The sequence below is a fragment of the Molothrus aeneus genome, chromosome 22 (genome assembly GCF_037042795.1).
Source record: "Molothrus aeneus isolate 106 chromosome 22, BPBGC_Maene_1.0, whole genome shotgun sequence".
NCBI classification, from domain to species: domain Eukaryota; kingdom Metazoa; phylum Chordata; class Aves; order Passeriformes; family Icteridae; genus Molothrus; species Molothrus aeneus.
In genome coordinates, this window is record NC_089667.1 from 581387 (window position 1) to 602938 (window position 21552).

The window sequence follows — 21552 nt, forward strand, 5'->3', positions numbered from 1 at the left end:
GCAGTTATTTTTCTCTGGAGCGGCGTAACTTGGACCCCACGTCTGAGATTATTTTCTGGCGGATCCCTGCTTAGTTCAGCTGGAATTTTGCAAAGCTGAGCTTTCAGCCCCTTCTGCTGAGGGGTGTTGCGGCTTCGTCACTGGAAATTTTCCTACCAGGCTGTGGGCTGAATTTTGTTTCTCCGTGGCCTGCAAGAGGAATCACCAGGACACCCTACTTATGGAAAGGTGTATCAGGAGGAATCCTCTGGATTAACTGGTTGCTGCAGATTTTGCAGAACGCCCAGCCAGCTCACTAACTTTAAATGGGTAAAGAGAGGCTCATTATGGAGATTTACCACTCTCCAAAAAATATTACTTGCAGGTTTCGCACAAGGATTTAAATGTCATCTGCAAAAGGTTATCAGACATCCTTCGGTTCTCATGCTTTGGCAATCCAAATGACAGCAAACTTATTCTACTAACAGAAAACTCAATCTGCTTTTGCAAAAGCCAACAACCATTTCAAACTCTCATCAATGATTTCAACCACTTTTATTTTTTCAACTGTTTTTTTTTAAATCCTTCAAAACACTGTAAACTATCTTTAACCTCTTTTGTAAAAGCACTACTTCTTTTTTCAATTCAAAGTTTCATTTAACTTCAGTAATAGAGTTGTTCATTTATAGAGACTCAAAATCAAAATAAGACGCTTGCATTGTCCACACACTGAACTGGAAGGCAGATGCAAGAATATATCAGGCTTTCGATACAGCCGTTGAAATTTTTTTCTTAAAACCGCATTACTTTTTTTTTTTTTCAAATATAACACAGCAAATTATAATGAAATAAATGTAAAGCAAAGTGTTTTGCTAAAATAAATTGTTTGGAAATGGTTTTATTTCTTTTTATTTTGAGAAACTAAAGTGATCTTCCGATGAGGAATTTCCCTAGAATGATAACAACTTAGGAGTTCAAGAACTTCTCGCCTCCACGACATTATAACTCTTTCTAACTTACTTAAACTGCTGCTTTAATTCCTAAACAAAATACGGCTATTTAAGCAGATGGACTGATTTTGTTATGACTGTAGTTTTTTGAGTACTCACCTCTTCATTCAGACATACACCACTTCAGGAGCATATTTTCTTCCTCTTTTTCAGACACTTTCTTTTTCTGTAGGAAACAAAGTAAGTACCAGCAACATTTACTTCAGCAATTAATACGTGCTGATAATTATTGCATAGAATATTTTGGAAGCAACACTGAGCAAGCCACTGATTTAAGCCCCAAAGCAGCAGCAAATGGCATTTTACTACTTATGTTTCCTCGGGGTCCGGCCAGGAGCTGCAGCCCACCCTACCCCCACTTCAAATTTATCCTGCTTTTCTTTACTTTGAAAAACCTGATACAACACAGCAGACAAATGTTTCCTGAAGAGTATTTCAGGAGCTTGACTAGATCCAGCCCAGAAATCAAGAGGGGAAGCAAACCGCGGGCTTCCCAAGCTCACGGGACAAGAGACTCTGCTTGTCTTTAAATGTTTCTTTCTCACATCTGAAGGGCTGAATATCCAGACATGTGTGGCTGGCACCTCTGTCCATACTCTAGAAATGTGATGCCCTCACCTGAGCCCAGGCAGGTGAACTGGCAGGTGGGATTAGCCCACACTAACCCATCTCTAGACACTGAATTTCTTTTTATTAATGTTTTTTTAAAAGTAAGTGGCCAGAGCAATACGGTGGGTTATGTCAGATGAAACACACACTGTCTGTCAATCAAAAAGGGGGTGCTTTGGTCAGGAATAACCAGGGGTTTTGTTTCCAAAATTAATGAAGTGGCTGGAATAGCAAACATCTGCCAAGGGGACTCAAACCCCGAGCAGCTGTTGGAGCCCCAGGACTCTTCCCATGTAGGACAGCCTTGCTGATAAGTGCTTCTCCCTGAGGTTTCTCCTGTGGCTGGGAGCTGGGACCAGACGGGAGGCTGGGAAGTGAAAGGCGCATTTGGGAAGGTTTCGAGGGCAGGAGATTTGACACAGTCTGTGTGCCCCAGGCTGGCACCTGCACGCCACAAATAGCAGCTGGGTGGCCAGGGACCAGGATTTCTGCCCTTTTCCAAAAGGGAATTAATCCAAGGGACACAATAGTCCATTTTGCCGAGTAAAGCATTTTTGAAATCAGAATTGAGGAAAATAGAACTGCTGTGAGTCTGTCAGTCAGTAACAAGTAATTTCTAAGGAAAAGCAGGGAGGTCAGCCCAGCACCAGAGAGCTGGAAATAGATTGTCCATGAGGGCAATTGTGTTCAATCAGAAGAGATATGGAAGCACCCTCTTTAAACTTGGGTTTCTGAAGACAACTAGTTTTGATTTGGAGTCAATTTGTGCTACCAGGCCTTTTGTGTGCAATGCCAGAGCCCCCAATGTGCAGTGCCCCTTGGGAAAATGATTAAGCACCTTTGAGTTGACTTGTTAGTCCCAGCACGAACACTACCATGAGAGACAGTGATTAAGGGAAGAGGAATTAAGTTGCTGCTGTATTGCTAAATTTGTGATGTAGCTAGTACCCAAGTGCTCCGCTTAGGGCAGAGTCAGCTGGTTGTGATCACTTTGCTGCTGCATTTGTACACTGTCGAGCACACTAGAATTCTTTGCCCGAAGAGGAGAATTCTATCTGTTGGGCTTTCAGCTTCCAGTTTCCACAAGAATTTAAAATGCAAACCTATTTTGACAGAATGGGCAGGATGAACTAAAGTGCCAAAGTCTGAGAGTGCCTTGGCTCTGAGTCTGAAGTCCTGTTTCTACATCGAAAGGGTAAAGATACCTTTCACAAGCCCCTGGCATTACCATTTTTAATCACTAGAAAGTCCCTTTTTCAGTGAAATGCAATCACCTTTGAAAACAGATCTGTACAGACATAATCAATCCTGCTAAACACCAACACTCCAATCTCAAGTGTATGCCTTTTTCAGCATGATATTGGGCTTGATACTTGATCCAGTATAGAAAAATAAAATGTGTGACTAGAAAGAGGAAGGCATAATATGGGCCAATGCTTTGCTCCAGGGAATCCAGAGGCTTTGTCCTCTCAGCATAAAGGTCTCAGTGCATAAAAATCTCTTTGAGTAAAAAATCTCAGCATCTGCCTGACATAAATAAAGTTTCTAGTATCTGCCCCATTCCAGAGAAAAGGGCATTGCTCAGGAAGATTTTTTTAAGTCAGTGAGAGTGTAAAACATCCAACACATGCACATAGAAGGAAAACCCACCTGATGGGTGGCTAAGTGAGCCCCCAGTTCTGTGCCTTCCCCTGACAGAAATGCTCACTGAGAGAAAGATGCCTCTGAGCAGGGTCTCCTCCCCGTCTCCTGGAAAGCCTTGCAAAGGCAGAGGAAAAGAGGAAAAGAAATTAAAGTGTTTGTTGATCCTGAACTTCACCTTGGCCCCTTTCCTCTGAGCAGCCGAGGAAACAGAAATTGCAGAGCAGCAACTGCACAAGCTCACACACCCCCATCACCTTTAGGGGGGCTCTTTGCTCCCAGCTTATCTTTACAACCAAATTTCACTCCTGGCCTAAGTGACTATGGAATATGACTGCTCCAAGTCCAGCAGTCTCATTAGAATTTTTATTTTCAGTTGCCAAAGCTATGGAGCCTGTCTCAAATCCTCAATTACATTATTTCCCCTGTCACCTAAAATCTGTCTGCAGCCTCTTTGAGTGTCATCAGGCCTCACTGTGAGTCGAACTGATTCCCCTCTTACTTCCTATTCCCCCACTGTGATGCTGCAGCATTTGTGTGGTTACAAACCATTCCTGGCTCCAGTTTTGTCCCCTAATGGACAGCCCTGGGCTTAGGGCAGCAACACTACAAACGTGTCCTTGACATGCTCAGAATAAACCAAAGCTTGAGTTACTTTCTTCAATAAAATTATACTGAAAGCTGAACTATCTATTGGGACACCTTTGTTTTATTTCCTGCTCTGCCTCAAGCCCTAAACCTAATCTCCCTTGCCTAGAGCCAACTTTGAATCATCTAGAAATAGAGTATAAGGGTATTCATCATGTGACTGGAGCCACTGGCCAGTCCCCAAATTAGTTAAGATGCTCTGATTTAAAGTAATAGTACAGCTAATAGCCATTTTTATCAGTGCTGATAGTGGGCTTAGAACACACAAGCTGTAAAGTTCATGGCACATTCGCAAAATCTCTTAAAAAGGAGACCTAGATATGGCCTCAGATTTACGTGCAGAGAAACTGAGGCGAAGTTTTCCTCTGTTAATGCTTGGGACAGAAGCCAGATCTCACTAACCATCATGTCCTCTCCAGGCAGAGCAGAATCTAAATCCCAGAATTTTCCTCTGTGACCTAATTTTTTCCCCCACAGCACACTGGGGGGCTGTGAGACAGAATGTTAATTTTTTTCCAAGTTTCCTCTTTGCAGGACACACAACACCTGAGCAGCTTCTCCTTCCTACCTATTGCTACCAAAACCCTGCAGCCAGACTCTGGCACTGGAGTTGGAGTATTTCCATGAGCTCCCAGGGCATTGCTGTGCCACTACACAGGGCACCAAGGAACTAAACCAGAAGGAATAAGACGCTATGAATCCTGAGACAGACCCTCTGGCAGAACTGAAGGCATCTAGAGAGGTATTTATGGGGTGTCTCTGATTTTGTGGGAGTTGCACAGACACCACGTACACCAGAGGCTATGCCAAGGAACAGAGCCCATCTTTCAGCAAGTGGGATTTATTTTTCCAGGCTATAGCTAAGAGACTACATTCTGGACTTATAAACTAGGGCTAAGGAGCTTGGGAGTGGCAACCAGGAATGCAAAGATCATTCTGTGCCACCTGAGGGTCCAGTTTGGGCAAGACAGAGGCACCTGGTCCCCTACTTGTCATCCCAAATATTCCTGGGACAATAAACAGTATTTTTCCCCTTTCTCCAATGAATTCCATGCTGCTGTGACAATCCACCCTTAAAGGGAAGGAAGTGTCCAACCATCATCCTCCTCCTTGCCGTCCTCTCTGAGATGCCAGTGAAAACAGAGACAACTATTTTAATATGGCCAAGGTAACAACAATCTCATTTAACTCATTTTCCTAGAGGGACTGGAGCCAATTGTGAAGGGAAGTATCTAATCTCATGAGAATGAGTGTTTGGAATTGGAACATCTTTCAAAAAACACCCCCAATTTTTGGCAGGGGAGGCTTCCCAAATCTAACACTACTTCACTCTTTAATCCATGCTGCAGCCTCATTTGGATGAAGATCCACATGTGAATGCTTCATCCAGCTTTGCCTAAGGCCAATTATTTTAGCACAAGTCTTGCTAAATCTCTGCCAAGCTGGTAGTGTGTTAAAAAGGAAAAATCAAAATATTTGCATCTCCTTCTATAAAACAGCCAGGATGTTTTGGTGTTCTGTGACTGATGCTTTATTCATTGCTCAGAGGATTATCTCTGCTTTCTTTATTTCTATTAGACAATTTACCTGAAAGCAGCAAAGATCCCCAACCAATAGACCAGAAGAATGTCTCCAGTCTCCATAGAGACACCAGGAAAACACCAGGATCATGTGAGTTGTACACAAGAAACCTATTCATACTGGAATGGGTGGTGTTCCAGGATGTTAAGTAATTTTGACCATCTGCCACTATCTCAGCCTGCAAGAAGCCCAAAGGGAGTTATACTGATGCCATCAAGTTCTAATCTTTATTAATGGTTTCTAGACAGCCTTCATCATTCTGGGCTCTGCAGGACCCCAATCCAAACCTGCAGATAGATCTTTGTACAGTCATCCAAGAGAAACCAGGACCCCCATTTCCAGAGAGCCCAGGGGCTGAGTATCCTACAGGAGCTGCTCAAGCTTCCCCTCCTGACAGCCAGAAGCCCAGTTATCCCAGTATGCTGGAACAGTCCAGGACTTGCTCTTCACTTACCAGGTGCTGTGCTGCCGCGGTTCACTACTGTAGATAAACTTGTACTTGATTAATACAAGGACAAACAAGGAGACACAGGGGCTCTGGGACTCAATAAATAACGCAGCATACCAAAATGAACTGTAGCATTCCTGCATCCATAGGTAAGGCCAGGATTTTCATTGCCTAATGCCAAGGGAAGGACAGAGAGGAAGAGCCTGATCATGCTTATAAATAGATTAATTCTTTCTAAACAAGGAAAGAGCAAAACCTCAGCTACAGTGAGAAGTCCTTTCCAGAGGTTCCGGCCAAATTTACCCTCTTGAGGAGCAGGCAGAGGACTGACTGTGTGTGTGGAAGCCAGCCAAGGCAGGGTTTGGGGCTTGAAACACAGAGGAGTCTCTCTCCTATTTAAAGTGCCTGGTTTGGCTCCCTATATGTCATTCCTCCACCTTCCACAAAGTCATAGAATCCTTACCTGTGTAAGAGCTCAGGAATCAATTTCATCACCAGAGCTGGAGAACTGTGCCATTCCCAGAAGGATTTGTTGCCTGGGTTGCTGCAGTTGAGTATTTCAACATCAGCTGGGAGGCAGCACCCAGCTCCAGGGGTTTGGGAATGCTGCAGAGGACACTCTGCATTGACAGTGGGGCTGCCTGCAAAGCACTCAGCTTCTTCAGCCCCAGCTCAGTCAGAACTGCTTGGAACACTGAAACCTTCAGAGCAACCCTGGACTAAAAGGTTTGACCCTGAAGAATGACCTGGATGTATCAGTGCTACTCTAGAAGCAAATCTGTCACACTCTAGATTGCTTAACAGCACTGAGGCACCTGCAGGAATCTGCAATCCGTCAGGTTTTGCCACTGCTCAGCTCCAGGCTCTGCCTCACTTCCCTTCCCTGCAATGCAGACAGAGATTTTTGGGTAATCCCAGTTCCATGCAGAGACAGGCCCTGACCCCAGCCTCGGGATCAGGCAAACCAGCCAGTGAGGAACAGGGAGGAATCAGCTCTAATTCCATTGCCATTCCCTGTAATTAGGATGTTCAAATACACGTAGCTGTTAAGACCCTGGTGCCAATAGTTAAGCCCCAGAGCTTTCAGTGTGTTATCAGTGCAAGGGGGGAGTAGGACATCAAACAACTGGTATATGTGCCCAGTGTGTCCAATCCCCTTATTTAAGGAGCACCCCCAGGTCCCTTAACACAGTTGTCCCATCTTTCTGCCCATAGTCTCAGCTTTATGCTTGATCCTGAGCTGTTTTTCTTCTCACCATTGCATATTTCCTTGCCTGCTCTCCCCAGTCCTTTTCCAATGGCATTCTGAAAGACTTTAATCCTTACTGCCATGGATTTTACAGCTGCTGGGAGCCTCGGGGCTGTCTCAGCTGATAACTGAGCAGTGTCTTTCACTCAGGGCTTAACACAGACTGCACAGATCCTCATCGTGTCTGCTTGCAAGGCAGAATTGTTCTCATTTGCCTTCCACCCATTTCAAAGGTTTCCCAGGGTAGATAAAGTTCCACTTTCCTGCTGGAGGAAACAACAGCAGCAATTGCAGAGTATCCTTAACACACAAAAGAAAGGTCTCTGGACTCAGCCTGAAAGCTTGTCCCTGCTCCTTGTCTGCCACCAATCTGCCATTAGCATTTCTTCATATTCCAGAGATGCTCCTACTTAACTGCACTAATATTTTACATTTAAATTCTTCATGACTTATCTCCATTTTATGCTCTCATTTGGGGCAACACCTTCCTTCCCCAGTCAGGACTTCATGTTCTGCTGTGAAAGTCTTCCGGCTATAAGGAAGAGAAGAAAAAAAGAGAAATAAACAGAAGGAAAGTTCATCTTCCCCTTTTCATAAGATGTCCAAGTCCTTGCACTTCCACCTGCAAGCAATAACAAGGGGTCATTGTACTAAGTGCCTTCTGCACCGTAAGAAGGGGACAGGACAGTCTAAGAGAGCTGTAATTGTTATGGTTGCTGGTTATATTGTGTTCATAGCTCAGTGTTAATGTCAGCACTTGAAAACAAAGTGTTTCAACTGTTAAAATAGGCAAGGCTAATGTAAAACAAGTTTATGTAGGTTATAATTGCACAATGTTGGCCTAGAAGGATGCCATGAAGAAAAAAAAGGTCTGAGCTCTTATAGTAAGGGCATATTATTATAGATCATTATTATACAGAGCTCTTTTTTTCTCAATTCTAAATTTCTCATGAATGTATTTTTTAGCACTGGAAAAAGAATGTTCTAACACTTAGTTTCTGAAGTCTTTCTAGCTCATACAAAATTTTATTTTCATCTGCTATGAATCTCTGGTGTAGGCAGGAAATCTCCTTATAAGCTACAGGGGTCAGGGAGCACTTGGAGACTCCTTAGTCTTTGTCTGTCTCTGTGTCCTATTCTGTGCTTTGTGTATTAAAGAAAACCATGGTTTACCACAGCTGTAGCTCCTAGTCTAGAAGAATTTAATATAGAAGCGTTAAAGTAGGTATGTATATTAACACATGGAACAAAGGTCAAGGCTTATGGAAAGTCTCCTATTAAGAGAACAGAAAGAAATGACGCAGCTGCAGCCAGAGAATAAATCAAAATACACCATTTTTCATAGTAAACCATGTTTCTTTTCAACTTATTACTACTCCTTCATAGCCTGATAGTGATTAATAGTAATACAGTAATTGCAGTAAGACGTTTCTGCAGACCTGAGTGTGAAAACCCCCATTCTTCCAGAATATTTGGATTGTGAACAGGATCCAGTTTTACAGATGATTCCTGTTCCATTGCCTGCAATGGGATTTTACTGATAGAGGATAAAGATCTGTCTTGTGATCCAGATAAGGCAAAGCTTGAGAATAATTACCAGCTAATTAGGTCTCTATGGTCCAACTGTTTTCTTGGTTGAATAAGTAACTGGTTAACACTAAAGACCTGCATCCTTGAGAAAAGTTGCTCCTTTCAACTTAGTGTGATTTTTAATTTATTTTTAAGTATCTATACTAAAGGCAGGACAATAACATCTTCATTCAGGCAAAGGATAGTGACTGGGGTTGTACTGGTAAGCCACAACTGATTGCTGGGAAGGCAAAGAGCAGGTTAAAGAGTTTTCTGTCCCTAATTGTTCTCAGCAGAACTGGTATGGCCACATTTCTCCAAGATGCTCCTGTATGTAGGAGAACAAACAACTCTGCCATGTCCCAGAGGGCTCTCTGGGTCTGAGACACCACTTCAGGCAGAGAGCTTTTGTTCCCCTCTTGCCCAGTTGTCACTCTGTACACAGGAGTAACAGGAGATGTGCTGCCTGGCCCATGGGCTGGGATAAATGGGGCTGGTTCTGTTTGGTTCCACAGGGCTTGGCCTGCCAATATTGGGAGGTGCAGCTCTCCTGAGAAAAGGTTGACCTGGGCAGCTGTTGCTTTCTGACACTTCTGCAGGGATTTCTGAGGGTGATGTGCATCCAAGCAGGAGCAGAGTGGGAAGGGTGAGTGTTCCTGGGCTGGTGGTGGTTGTGAATGTTACCCCTTTGTGTGTCATAAACAAACACTTTCAGCTGTAAAATGAGCATGCAAATAGAAAAAGATGACAATCCCAGACTCACAGAATAGTTTGGGTTGGAAGGGACCAGCCCCTGCCATTGGCATGGAATCTTCCAGTGTTACCAAAAAACAGACTGATCAGGAGTCCTGGACTCCTTGTGACCTTTTCACATCACACAGCAAACATGGAGAACAGCTTGCAGGTCAGAGTGACAGTAATCCATAGTCCCTAACAGACTGCAGTGGGATCTCCAGAGCCTTGTTCCCCACTGGGTATGGAGTCACTGTATTAGTGGGGAAAGGTCAGCAGAGCTTCATTATTTTATCAATACAGTTATCAAGTCCCCATTTTGGGAGCATGCTCCCATAGGGGAGTGGCTGCTGACAGCCTGTCTGAGGCACTAATGACCCAGTCATTAACTGCTGAGTGGAGAAGCCTGTTTGTCCAACTCAGGGCTGTGTGTGCAGTAGAATAGACAGCAGCAGAGGAACCCAGATGCTGGCTGAAGAGGCAAGAAAACAAATGTGCCTTTGGTGTGCTTCAGATGCCATGTTCAAACACCCAGACGGGGCTGCTGTGCTCTCAGAACCAACTGACCCTCCCTTTGCAAGTGTTAGGTCACAGACACGTGGGTTATTCATGTTAAAAGACAGGCAACACAACTCCTCCATAAAAGTCCACCAGACAGACACTTTAACCCCTGTAATCCCTTCCTGTGGTGTATGTGACGCCACAGAGATTTATTAATTAAACCCTGTTATCTGGTGGCCACTGTCAATTAAGTGTTTCCTTGTAACGTGCATAACGAGGGCTCATTCATTAGCAAATGTTTCCATTACATTTAAGGCTGTGAGTCTCTCTGAGCACTTCTCTTCCCCAAAAAGAGGTACTGAATTGGCTGTGGTTTGAGATTCTGGGTGAAGGGAGAGGAGAGAGAAGTAAAAAACAGATAATGGATCTGTTGCTAAACTGAACAATTAATAAATTTAATTGCTGTGCCCTGGGAAGGCGCAGTGCTGTCTGCAAAGAACTCTGTTTCAGGAGATGGATGCAATTCTTGCTGTGCCACTTGCCACTTGCACTGTGACCCCAGGAAAGTTGCAGCACACCCTTTTTGTTACTGTTCTCTGCTTTGACAGCTCTCTGGAGAACTCTGTATACGGATGAAAAGGAAGAACCTCATATGCAGGGTCTGCATCTTGATCAATGCCTCTAGAATGTGCTCTCACTGAATAATATGACCCAATAATTAATTGCAATATGTGCTGACACTCTGCTAAAAGTACCAGTTCCCTGAGTTCTGTTACCAGAAATAGTCACATCTCTGCCTGATAAACTCTGACTGCTGAGAAACTAAAGTATCAAAAGACTGAACAAAAAAGCTTTCAGGCAGTATCTGTAATAATAAAATCTTCATGATTTAAATGAGTACTAAAAGTCCCTTCAGACCTGATATGGTGTCTAGATCATTGGATTTCGGTGAAACGGATCTAACAGAATAATTAATCCACTTGGAATGTTAGCCAGAGTTCTTTCCAGCAGCTGCCTCGAGAGAAAGAGGGAAAGGACTAACTGAATCCAAGGCTTTTAAGTGCATTCCTGTCAGTTGTGCTGGAGCAGCTGCTGGGAGATGGAGCTTCAGTTCCACCTTCTGGCAAAATTTGCAGTTGCAAGTTTCTTTTAAAAACAGGATTTAAATTAAAAATATATTTTTTCAATTAATCCAAGACTGGGTTAGGGCTTATTCTGAATAAAGCTCAAAGGTAAATATGTCAGACAAATCACAAAGTCCGCATGTCAAGGAAAAAAGGAATTAAAGCATATAGGGAGGTAATGACAAATAGTCAAAGAAATTATACTCAGCCAGTAACTTGTTGGCTGATTTAGTCCTCAGAACTACATTTTTCTTGCTACAATGTTGTTTGGTCTTTGTACAGTGATCTCAAGGCTTTAAATTTATTACACTGGCAAAAGGAAGGAAAACCTCTTGTAAAGATTCATTAGCTGCCAGAGAGCCTGGAAAAAGAAGGGAGTGGAAATTTGGCTATCAGGCTGAGAAGATCCAGTGTGGTGTCCCTGTGCTGTTGGAGTGCTGCAGTATGGTGCTGGATGCCAACACTGGGGAGTAGGGTCAGCAGCAAATCCTGAGAGCATCCCACAGCAAAGATTCTAGTCAGATGTTCCCCTTCTCCCAGGTCCTTTGCAGCCAGACTGAGGGAGCTGTTACTGTGGAACACATGGAAAAGGCAACCTTATCGAATCAAAATCACTGGGAAAAAGAGACAATGCCATCTGGCTCCTCTGGAGAGAGCTGGAGACCATGCTGGCACTACCTCAGGCAGGCTGTGCACTCATCCTTCCCCACACATTCCTGGGACATTTCTAATCATAACTGTGAATGGCATCCCGCAGGGCCTTTCTGGGATCAGGTTCCCCTCTACAAGTGTCCAATCCTGTGTCTGGAGGCAGCAGAGCTCCCACTTACATCCATTGAAACATAGCCTGCCTCACTGCCATCAGAACTGCTATTTCATGGAGGGCCCATTTATAAAGTTTTTAATAGAACATAATTTAGACTTTTAGAGAATCATCATATCTATTCAAAGCTGCAATTTTTTAGGAATTCAGCAAAAGACAGGAAAGGATAAAATGACATATTCCTTGTCCTGGCTTCTGGGTTGTTCTAGTGTAACAAGTATATATAATCAATCATGGAGAGCAAAAAATAGCATTACTTTTAAGAAGCCCACTTTACTTTTCTGTCTTTTTAGTGTTCAGCCTGGGTTGAAGACATAACGAGTAACTCAGCACATGGCCCTGTCTGCTCAGTTTATTATCGTGCATTCCTATCTGACTATCTAATCTAAGATGTTTTTAAAGGACCCATCACCAAAATATTTAAGTGTTGCCACAGGATCTAATTACTAATCTTCAGGAAGAAACACTGGCTTTGCTGCAGATTTGAAATAAACCCCCCTTAAATCTTTCTGAAGGTTGAAAAGCAAACATGTATAAAGCATAAAACTGCCTTTCCTTGTACATGCCTGAGAACACTGAATGCAGGATGCAACATAAAACCATTGTTCTGTCAGAAACCGAGGTGTTGTTTCACACTGCATGAGAACATGAGTCATTAATATTGAGCTATGGCCAAGGCATGGTCTACATCAGCCTGTGTTCTTCATCACTCTCTTTATTGGCTGGCTTTTCTTCGAGCTTGCTTCTGCAGCCTTGGAGTGCCCTGCAAGTAGTTGTGGATTCATTCTCCAGCACTCATAGATCGGGCAACTTTTTTTTTTTTTTTTTTTTTTTTTTTTTTTTTTTTTTTTTTTTTACGTGTGGGAATTGGAGGGAAAGATGAAGGATGAGATTTGTCCAGGGAAATAAGAGTGATTTTCACGGCAGCATTCCAAGTGTAACCAGATGTCTTGTGTCATAGTCCTTCCCTGCAGGAGCTCTGCTCATCTAAATAGAGCCTTTCCCCTTGTCTCCTGACAAGCCAAGGACAGGCTCACCAGCTGAACCAAATAAAATCACAGCCAAAGTCTGCATCCTTCTGCTCAAAGGAGTTATGAAAACACTTAGGGAGCAATAAGCTCAGAGTAACAGTGTTGGATAGAAAATACCATAAAAACTGGGGAATAGAAGATTAGGGAATGAGCCTGGGATGAGTATTTTATACTTGTTATAGAAACCATCTTGCCTAAATCTAGGTCATTCCTTCCTTCTGTTCCTAAGTCACTACCAGCCTTATCCTCAGTTCCTGCCCATCAGGAATATCAGGACTATCCTGCATATCCATGTTTCTGGATAGTTCTTCATCACAGACAGGAACGGCCTCATGAGTCACATTCTTGTGTCCCAGAAAGAATGGAAGACACTAATAGTTTTCCTTCCAATTTAGTCCACTCAAGACTCAGCTCTGTTTGATTTCCATCAATCAAAGTATGATATTCCTAAAAGCACTGGAAAACATTGGGTGGGCACAGGCTCATTTAGGGTTTGGAAGGACAGGTCAGTTTATAGCCATACATTTGAGCTGAAAAGGAAACCATTAGAACCAATTCCATTGTAACTGACACTGTAGTGTTACTGGTGTAACCGTGTTTCTAAACAATGTCCACAGACAGAGCTACCCAGGCTCATGGAACAACCATCAGCCACTTCCCTCCATGGACAGAAGCATAGACCACATGTTCTGAACCTTCTCAGCCCGGCCTTCTCATTCCTTTTTTCCAGTCACCCTCCTACCAAGCAATGGCAGCACATTCATGGAGTCAAGGCACGTACCAAAAAGTTATCCACTGGCTCAATGCTCATGTCCTTGGACTGCTCTGGTTGGTGATTCTGAGGTGAAACAGCATCTTTAGAAAACCATGCACAAAGCCTTCATGTGACAGCACCTGTAACATGGAATTCACAAGTCTGCTGAGGTATGCCTCTGCAACATCAAAGTTTTACATCTAATTTGAATGCATTCAGCTCTAGCATCTAAATGCTGATTTAATAAGATTGTTTGGCATTTTATTTGTAAAACTTCTACTTATTATTTTGCTTTGTAGTGCATTTAGTTGGAGTTTTTTTAAGTGCTTTTACTAGGCTGGCACCCAGTTGATGAAGGATGAAGGATGAACATCCTTTGTGCAGTATGTTGAATCCCTGTGCAATAAAAATGGTCCCTTTCACCAAGATCTAATGTTATTCCTTTTCTCTGGGGCACCCTCACAGATGATGAAGACCCTTTCCTCCCCTGCCACGTCCTGGGCAGAAGTCAGACAGAATACTGCTACTCTGCACATGCCTTGGGAAAGCTGCCTGCCTGCTTCATACTAGGTGGTTTGCATGGAGCAGTGAAGGGGCTGCAATGAACACCAATAGCACTCCTCTTCCTCCCTATATTCTCCCATAATTGTAGCACTCATTACATTTGTTACTTTAAAACCACTAAAATACAAACCAATCTCAGCCTAGAAGTGTTCATGCTGGGAAAGACAAAAGAAGAATTTTAATGACACTGGGACTGGTGCATAAACTATCATTAAAAAAAAAAATCAACTATGCAAAGCTTAAGAAACCACTTAAACCCAGCACTAAGAGGGAGATGAGGAGATGGTGTTGCCCTAAAGGTGAGGAAACACAGAAGTGCTTGCAGCCAGTACCAGAGTGGCCTTCAGCTCCTGAGTTTGGGGTTCCCAGAGCTGAGGTTGGACTTCTGAGTCCTTCCCCACTCGGAGCTCGTTCAGAAAGCCAAGCCCACGATCTCCCTTAAAGCCACTCTCCTGCTCCATGAGCCTCACCCACTGTCCCGCCTCTGCTCTCCTGCCACCCCAGCGTCCGACCTCAGCTCTGGAGTTCCCAGAGTTACCAGCAGGAGCGGAGGGGAGCTGGGATGGGGCTGGATGCCGAGTGTCAAAAAGACAGGGAACAGCAGGGGGAGGTATTAGGCCAGGAAAACCAAGGATACGCGGCTAACCAGGAGAAACTCCTGCCTTGTGCTGACAGACAAGAGAATCGCTAAGGCCGCTTTGGTTTGTATGTCTACACTATGGGACACAGTGGACCCAAGGAAAAGGGTTTACAGGTGATAGGCAGAGACAACCCTTTGTGCCCTACTCAACTGCACAGCTGTGCACATCTGTGAGCTCTCGGAATGACAGAGGCACTGGAGGGACAGGGAAATGTTTTGCCCTGTGGGTGTATTTCTAAGTGCTGCTGACCTCTCATGTCTAAGGGAGAAAGGCAGGGATGCCACGTGCATCTCGGGAAGAGGATGTGCTCGCACCCTCCCAAGACATGGGTGCTCTCAACAGCCAGAGGTTCCAAAGAACACATCTGGAATAATTTTCAGCAGCATCTGGAAGCTGTCATGAGCTGCAATGAGACACAGTTGTTTAATTATTCCATATCCTTTGCCATTGTTGTCAGTGGCTATCCAACCTCCTCAGCATACATCCCAGCACACCAGCCCTGAGGGCTCCTTGTCACATGGAACACTTGTGATGGCACAGGGGCATCAGCTGCACCTTCAGCCCTGCCCTGATGGCGTCCAGCACAAGGAAACAACCATGGTAAGTTCACTGTTACAGCAAGAGGAATGAAATGAAAAGGGAAAATTCTTACGTACTGAAAGAGCCTAGAACAACATTCTAAGAGAATCACAGAATATGAGCTGGAAAGGACCCACAAGGATAATCCAACCTAACTCTTAGCCCTGCACAGGACATCCCTAAGAATCAGAGAATTAATCTGTGAGAGGAGAGAAAGGTTCAGGCATAATTTATCTTGCCACGAGACACAAATGAAGATTTCATTCTCAGTATCAATCCCTTCCTTCATGAGAAACCCATCAAGAAATCAATTTCCAGCAGCTGTATGGCTAACATTCTCTTGTGAGAAATGCTGGAAGAGGAAAGGAGTATGAAAGTACCCAGGACAGACTTCTCTTTCATCATTATACTATCAGTATCTCGTGCTCTCTTACCAATACAGAAGAGATGGATTTTTCATGGAAGATGCTCCTTTTTGTTTCCCTATCTCTTTACCAAAATCTTTGCCGCTGGCAGTGAAGGAGTTAAGCAGACTGTACTGTGCATTTTACTCATAGCACAAAGGGAGAGGGCTAAGAAGTCTTGCTGACTATCCCAGTGCTGAACTTTAAAAGCTTTTAAAGCTGAACTTCCTCTGTAATCGTTTGCACCTTCCCTTTTCGCCTCCAGCAATGCCTCTGAGGTCACTGTCTTGACCCAGGGTGGATGGGATTAGACATGGAAGGACGCTGATGCCTACCCTCAGTTCACTGTTTCAGAGTGGGATGGTGCTCCCTGTGCTAACAGGAAGCAGAGAAACGTGAGAAAAAATAGAATACAAATAATAGAAACCAAACAAGAATGTTGAGAAGTTCTGGGGCAAAGAGGAATACAAAAGGATACGTGGGATACAAAAGGATAGAGTGCACTCACACAGCAGTGGCTCCGGGGGCATGAACGAGACGTATGGAAAATGCAAAGGAATGACAGAGAAATCACTAAACCAGAACCAAATTCCAAAGGATACATCTAAGAGTTCAGCTCATGCTGCAATAAACAGCCAGATGGCTGCGTATCCCAGAGAGACGCTGCTGGGAAAGGAAATGGAGAGGGAAGGAGGGGGCGAGCAGGGTCAACTACACATGACTCTTCCATTCCCAGTGAAAGAGGAAAAGGAAATGTAGATTAAGAGGTGTCTTCAAGGCCCCAGCACTGGCTGAGCCAGCACAGGAGGCAGAAGAAGCCAAAGAATGTCTTTGAACGTCTTGTGCTCACATATTTTTCTTGCCCTCTTCCTTCTCATTCTCCCCCACCATTCCAGCTCCCTCTTCCCTGCACACCAGCCATTCCTCCATTTCTGACAGTCCCTCTGCAATTTTTCAGAGGCCCAGAGCAAGGGATGGTTTCTGACACCCTAAGCTGTGTGTCAGGGGCTCATGCCCTGCCTTCTTTTGGAGCTCTTGACTAGAATCTGTCTCAGGTCACCCAGGGAAAGCAGTGAGACAAGGCTTTATTCTTACAAAAAGTGCTCTCTGCCATCCCCAAAGATCCACAGGATCTCCCAGACTCATTTTAGCCATAAAACCAGGAAAAAACAGCTCCTCAATTAATACAGCAATGCAGGCTGGAGTTCCCACACCAGGACAGTTATGGAAAATAATGTGAATTTCAGATTGCATCAATTAGCTCAAAAGCAGGACATCTTGTAGTTGTCTGTGTGATCACTGTGTGATCTTGATTAGTCATCCACTCAGCCTGTATCTCAGTTTCCTCAGTTCTGAGACAGGGAGGAATACTGACCTTGCTTTGTACAGGACTTCAAGATTTTGTATTGAAAACAGGAAAACAGTTTAAAGAAGCATTATTGGAAGAATCAGGTGCTATTAGTGCCTTCTCTAAACAAGATTTTAAAAGCTTTGGTCCTTCAAACAGTTGTGAAGGTAAGAAGCATCAGTGAATTTCAAAGAAGGGGTTTGTTGTTTGGGTTTTTACTGGGCTCCTTTTCTGGCTTGGGCTGCAGTGTTCCACAGTGAATATGCATTATTTTTTCCTATTCAGCTAGGATGCATCAAAGACAAGCTCCCATTGACGGCAGAGAGATAACAGAGTGTTCTTGACTCATTGTTTAGTGGTTCATACATAGCCCTGGCCCACTGGGTGAAGGGCGGCAGCAGAAAAGGCAAAACCTGGTGCCTCAGACAACTAGCAAAACAAAAGCAAATAAAATAGAAAAACCCCACAATATTGTTCTGTTCTGCTTTGATAAAACTCCTTTTCATTGAATATTACTGTATAACCTGTACTCAATTGTACCTGTATAACTGTGCAATTGAGTCTTCAATTACAATTAAATGACTCTGGGAAACGAGGGAGCTCAGTTACACAGAAAGAGCCTTTCTAAAAGGCAGAAAAAGTTTGAACATTAAATCAACGATAACCAGGTCCTTTTACTTCTCTCTGCAGCTGGAAGTGCCAAACCCTAATTCACGTGGAATAAATCCAAAAAGCTGAATGTCCCACATGCAAATACAGATTCCAAGCACTCCTGGGAAGTCAGTTCAGGATGTGCAGCCTTAGATCTCCTCTCTGCTCCACCACTGAGTTGCCAGACTGCCCTAAGCCAAGGGGACTGGAGCAGCTCATGCAATGGAAAACAGTAGAAGCAGTATGTTATTATTACTGGGAATGCCAGTGGGACTCCTGGAGAAAACAGTACCAGAAACCATTCCTCAAGAGCTATTCCCAGTCCAGCTGTAAAGGGCTGGCAGTTTGTTCTGCCCAGGAATACTAAACTGTGAGGGATGTGACATGTGAGCAAAGGCTCTCAAGTGGAGTGAGACACAAAAAACCAGGTTGCACTCCATCCACCACTCTGGAAGGTTAATTCACCAGGCTGATTTATCCAAGCTATAAAAAAGTAATATATTCAGAAAAGGAAAAACTAGACTGGTTTTGCTTTTTTCCTCTTTCTTCTGTATTCAACCACTTCAGGGTGAATAAGGAATTATTTCTTCTAAGCTTTTAATTTTAGCATCACTGTTTGTAAAATATTTTCCCTTTTACATGTTTGCCTTTAGAAAGAGATTAAAGTCTACGATGAGGAATGTGTTGGTAGTACTTCTGTTTCTGGGTGCCTGACTGACAGAGTGCAGTACTTTGAGAAGTCAGCATTTTTAGGGCTGTATGCTTTCATCTGCTTTAGAACCTGCTGACTAAGCAGGGGAATAAAGAGATTGGGGTGGAGGGGCTGGCTCAAGCAGGAGGGAGACAACAGACTTCCACAACACCTTGCTAAGGGATCCCTTTCACTCTAAGACTGCTCCTAATGCTGCAGATGCTTTCCCCATCCCTTCCACCCCATGAGCAAGAGCTGAATATTAAAAGAATGGTTTCATGAATAAAATAGTTAACCAGATCCTGCAAATTTTATAGATCATCTTTAGTAAGTCGCTGTGGTAACTCATCCGTAGAAAACCAATTTGCTTTTCCACCTTGTCTTTTGAGGCTGTGTTTCTCTGGTGACTCACGTGACCCACCGAGCATCTCCCCACAGGGATTTCTGTGTCGCTGAACACCCCCACAGTGGGAAAATCAATGGCTGAATCCTGGGGCACAAGCTTTGGCCACCACTCTCATTTCCCCTCAGATCACTCCTGGCACTTCAAGGAGCAGGAGGCCTTTTTGCCTGAGTGGCTCAGATTCCAGAGCCCTGCAGCAACAGAAATTGAAACACACTGTCCAGAAAGATTTAATAAAATAGTCTTTCAGCCACAAAGATGGGCACCAAGCCATTCCCCTTTGTCTCTGCTTAGAAGCATTCCTTAGCTGACAGGCAATCAGAGTCCAAAAGAGGCAGAACACAGGGAAGAGAACAATTCTCCAGAGTCAAAACAATTTCAGCATAGAAAGAATTTGCATTTTTGGGCTATTGCAGTAAGTGAGACAAATGCACATCTCTACTTGCTACAGTATTTGCAATATCTCATACTACAGAACAGCCTAAGATAAGCAGGAATTCAATGGAATTTTCCCTAATTGCCCTTCCTCTCCACTCTTGCTTTTGAAGTTAGAAATCCCTACCTGCACCATCAGAATAGATAAAGTTTCAACTATAGCTTTGGTGGATTTTTTCTTGTTTCACCTAATGATATGTGGGATATTTTTATTATCATCATCAGCATTCCAGGAGTATCTCAAATCCTAGTCATAGCCCAGCAGAACTAGCTGTTGTACAGAAAAAGAGCAAAAGGCTTCACCCCAGGAAGTTTCTCTGATCAGACTTGCTGAGTCCTCCTTGTGTCCCATAAACATGTACACAGCTAGTTCCTACAAGTGGAAAGAGATTTACACTCACAGACATCTCCACTCTCTGGAAGTAAAGCCATTTCATAGAAATAAATAATAAAATAATAAATAAAACCAAAATAATAAAGTCAGTTCATACAAAATTAAGCTCCCTGAAGCTATCAAGCTGGGAAACAGATCCAGATATTTGCTCATTGAGAATGGGAAGAGGTCTAGGTCCATTAAAACTGGTGAAAACTTCATAGAGGATAATGCCAGTTCATTGGGAGGAACCATTTAGACAGTCTTGCACACTTCTTAAAAATTGTCTCGCTTAGATGACACAATTCAGTCCTAAATTGGAGACTGCACAGCACAGTGATGAAAACAACAACAAAAAAAACCAAAACCAAAACCAAAACCAAACCAAAACAAAACAACAACAACAACAACAAAACAAAAACAAAAACCAACCCAAAACCCCCAAATCAATCCCCCAAAGCTGTGATTTTCATCTAGGGCTCTCAGGTACATGGCAATTTTTTGTTGCTGTTGCTGTTGTTTTTCCTTCCAGGAGATTATATCCAAGCAGAACTGAAGACCACACACACTTTTCTGGGTTTCTGGGTATTCTGCAGCAGCTCTGATCAGGCAGTTCTGCGTCCAGGACTCCTGAACATATCCATTGGGTATGTGAAGCTCATTCCTACAGCAGCAGCAGAGCAGGACTAAGGCTTGCAGGAACTTAGGAGGCATTTAGCATGCAGCTCACAGCACATCCATGCAGAGTGACTCATGGTGCTCAGAATGTGCTGCACAGAATACCTGAGCAGGAAAGTGGCAGCTCTGCATCTTGCTGGCAAGACAAATACTGTTCTTGTGACAGGGACTTGGGAAAAGACTGAAAATCACAAACCAAACACCTAAGGTGTGCAGGAGTTGGAGACACTCTATTGTAGGGCTCCAGCTCTATCTAGAGGTTGGTTTAGACAGTTCAAGAGTTTAGAAACATGCTGCAGAGCTCCATTCCACACTCTGGCAACTCCTTGGGTTCTCTTCTACCTCGATCCATGTTTGATCTCCCTCCAGTGCAATTCAGCAGGAGCTGTGGGCACTAACCCTCCATATTTCACACCCTTGCCAGCCCCACTGTCCCTATTCCCCAGCTCAGGGGATGTTTTAAGGCACCTGTATTCACACCTTCCCCAATTCTCCCCTGTGTGATGGATCAGCATCCTGAAGAGCTGCTACTTATCCATGTCTATGGTAATTTCCTAGAGACAGACTTTAATTTTTATGATGTCAGTTGTTTTTGCTTGGCACAGGATTCACAGAACTCATTTTGTGTTTTTCTCCTTCTTCTCTGAGGCACTGCAGAACCTTCACACAAACGCCCCCGGTCAGTGGGCTCATCTCTGGGATGGAGACAAGTACTGAACTTCCAGGTATGGAAACAAGCCTTAAAAGGCACTTTGTGCTCCTTCATGGGAAGCAACATGAGGACAAAAGTCTGTCTCTTCCTCCTCTCTCATCAGTAAATAAGCTTATTCCTCAATATGAGAAAGAATAAGTGTAGCAAGAAGGAGCAAAGGGAAGAGAAATCTCTCTGAAATGAGTAAAGGAATTCCAGCAATTGAACAGCTCATATTTTGACACACTGAGTTATTAAATTTTGAGAACCGATGAAAAATCTCTCTAGACATAGTACTGCAGCCTAAGTGCCAGGATAAATACCAGAGCTTAGGCAGCCTGATTTTCCACACAGATACACTGTCCATGGGCTCAGGCAAGCCTACAGCTGCTGCT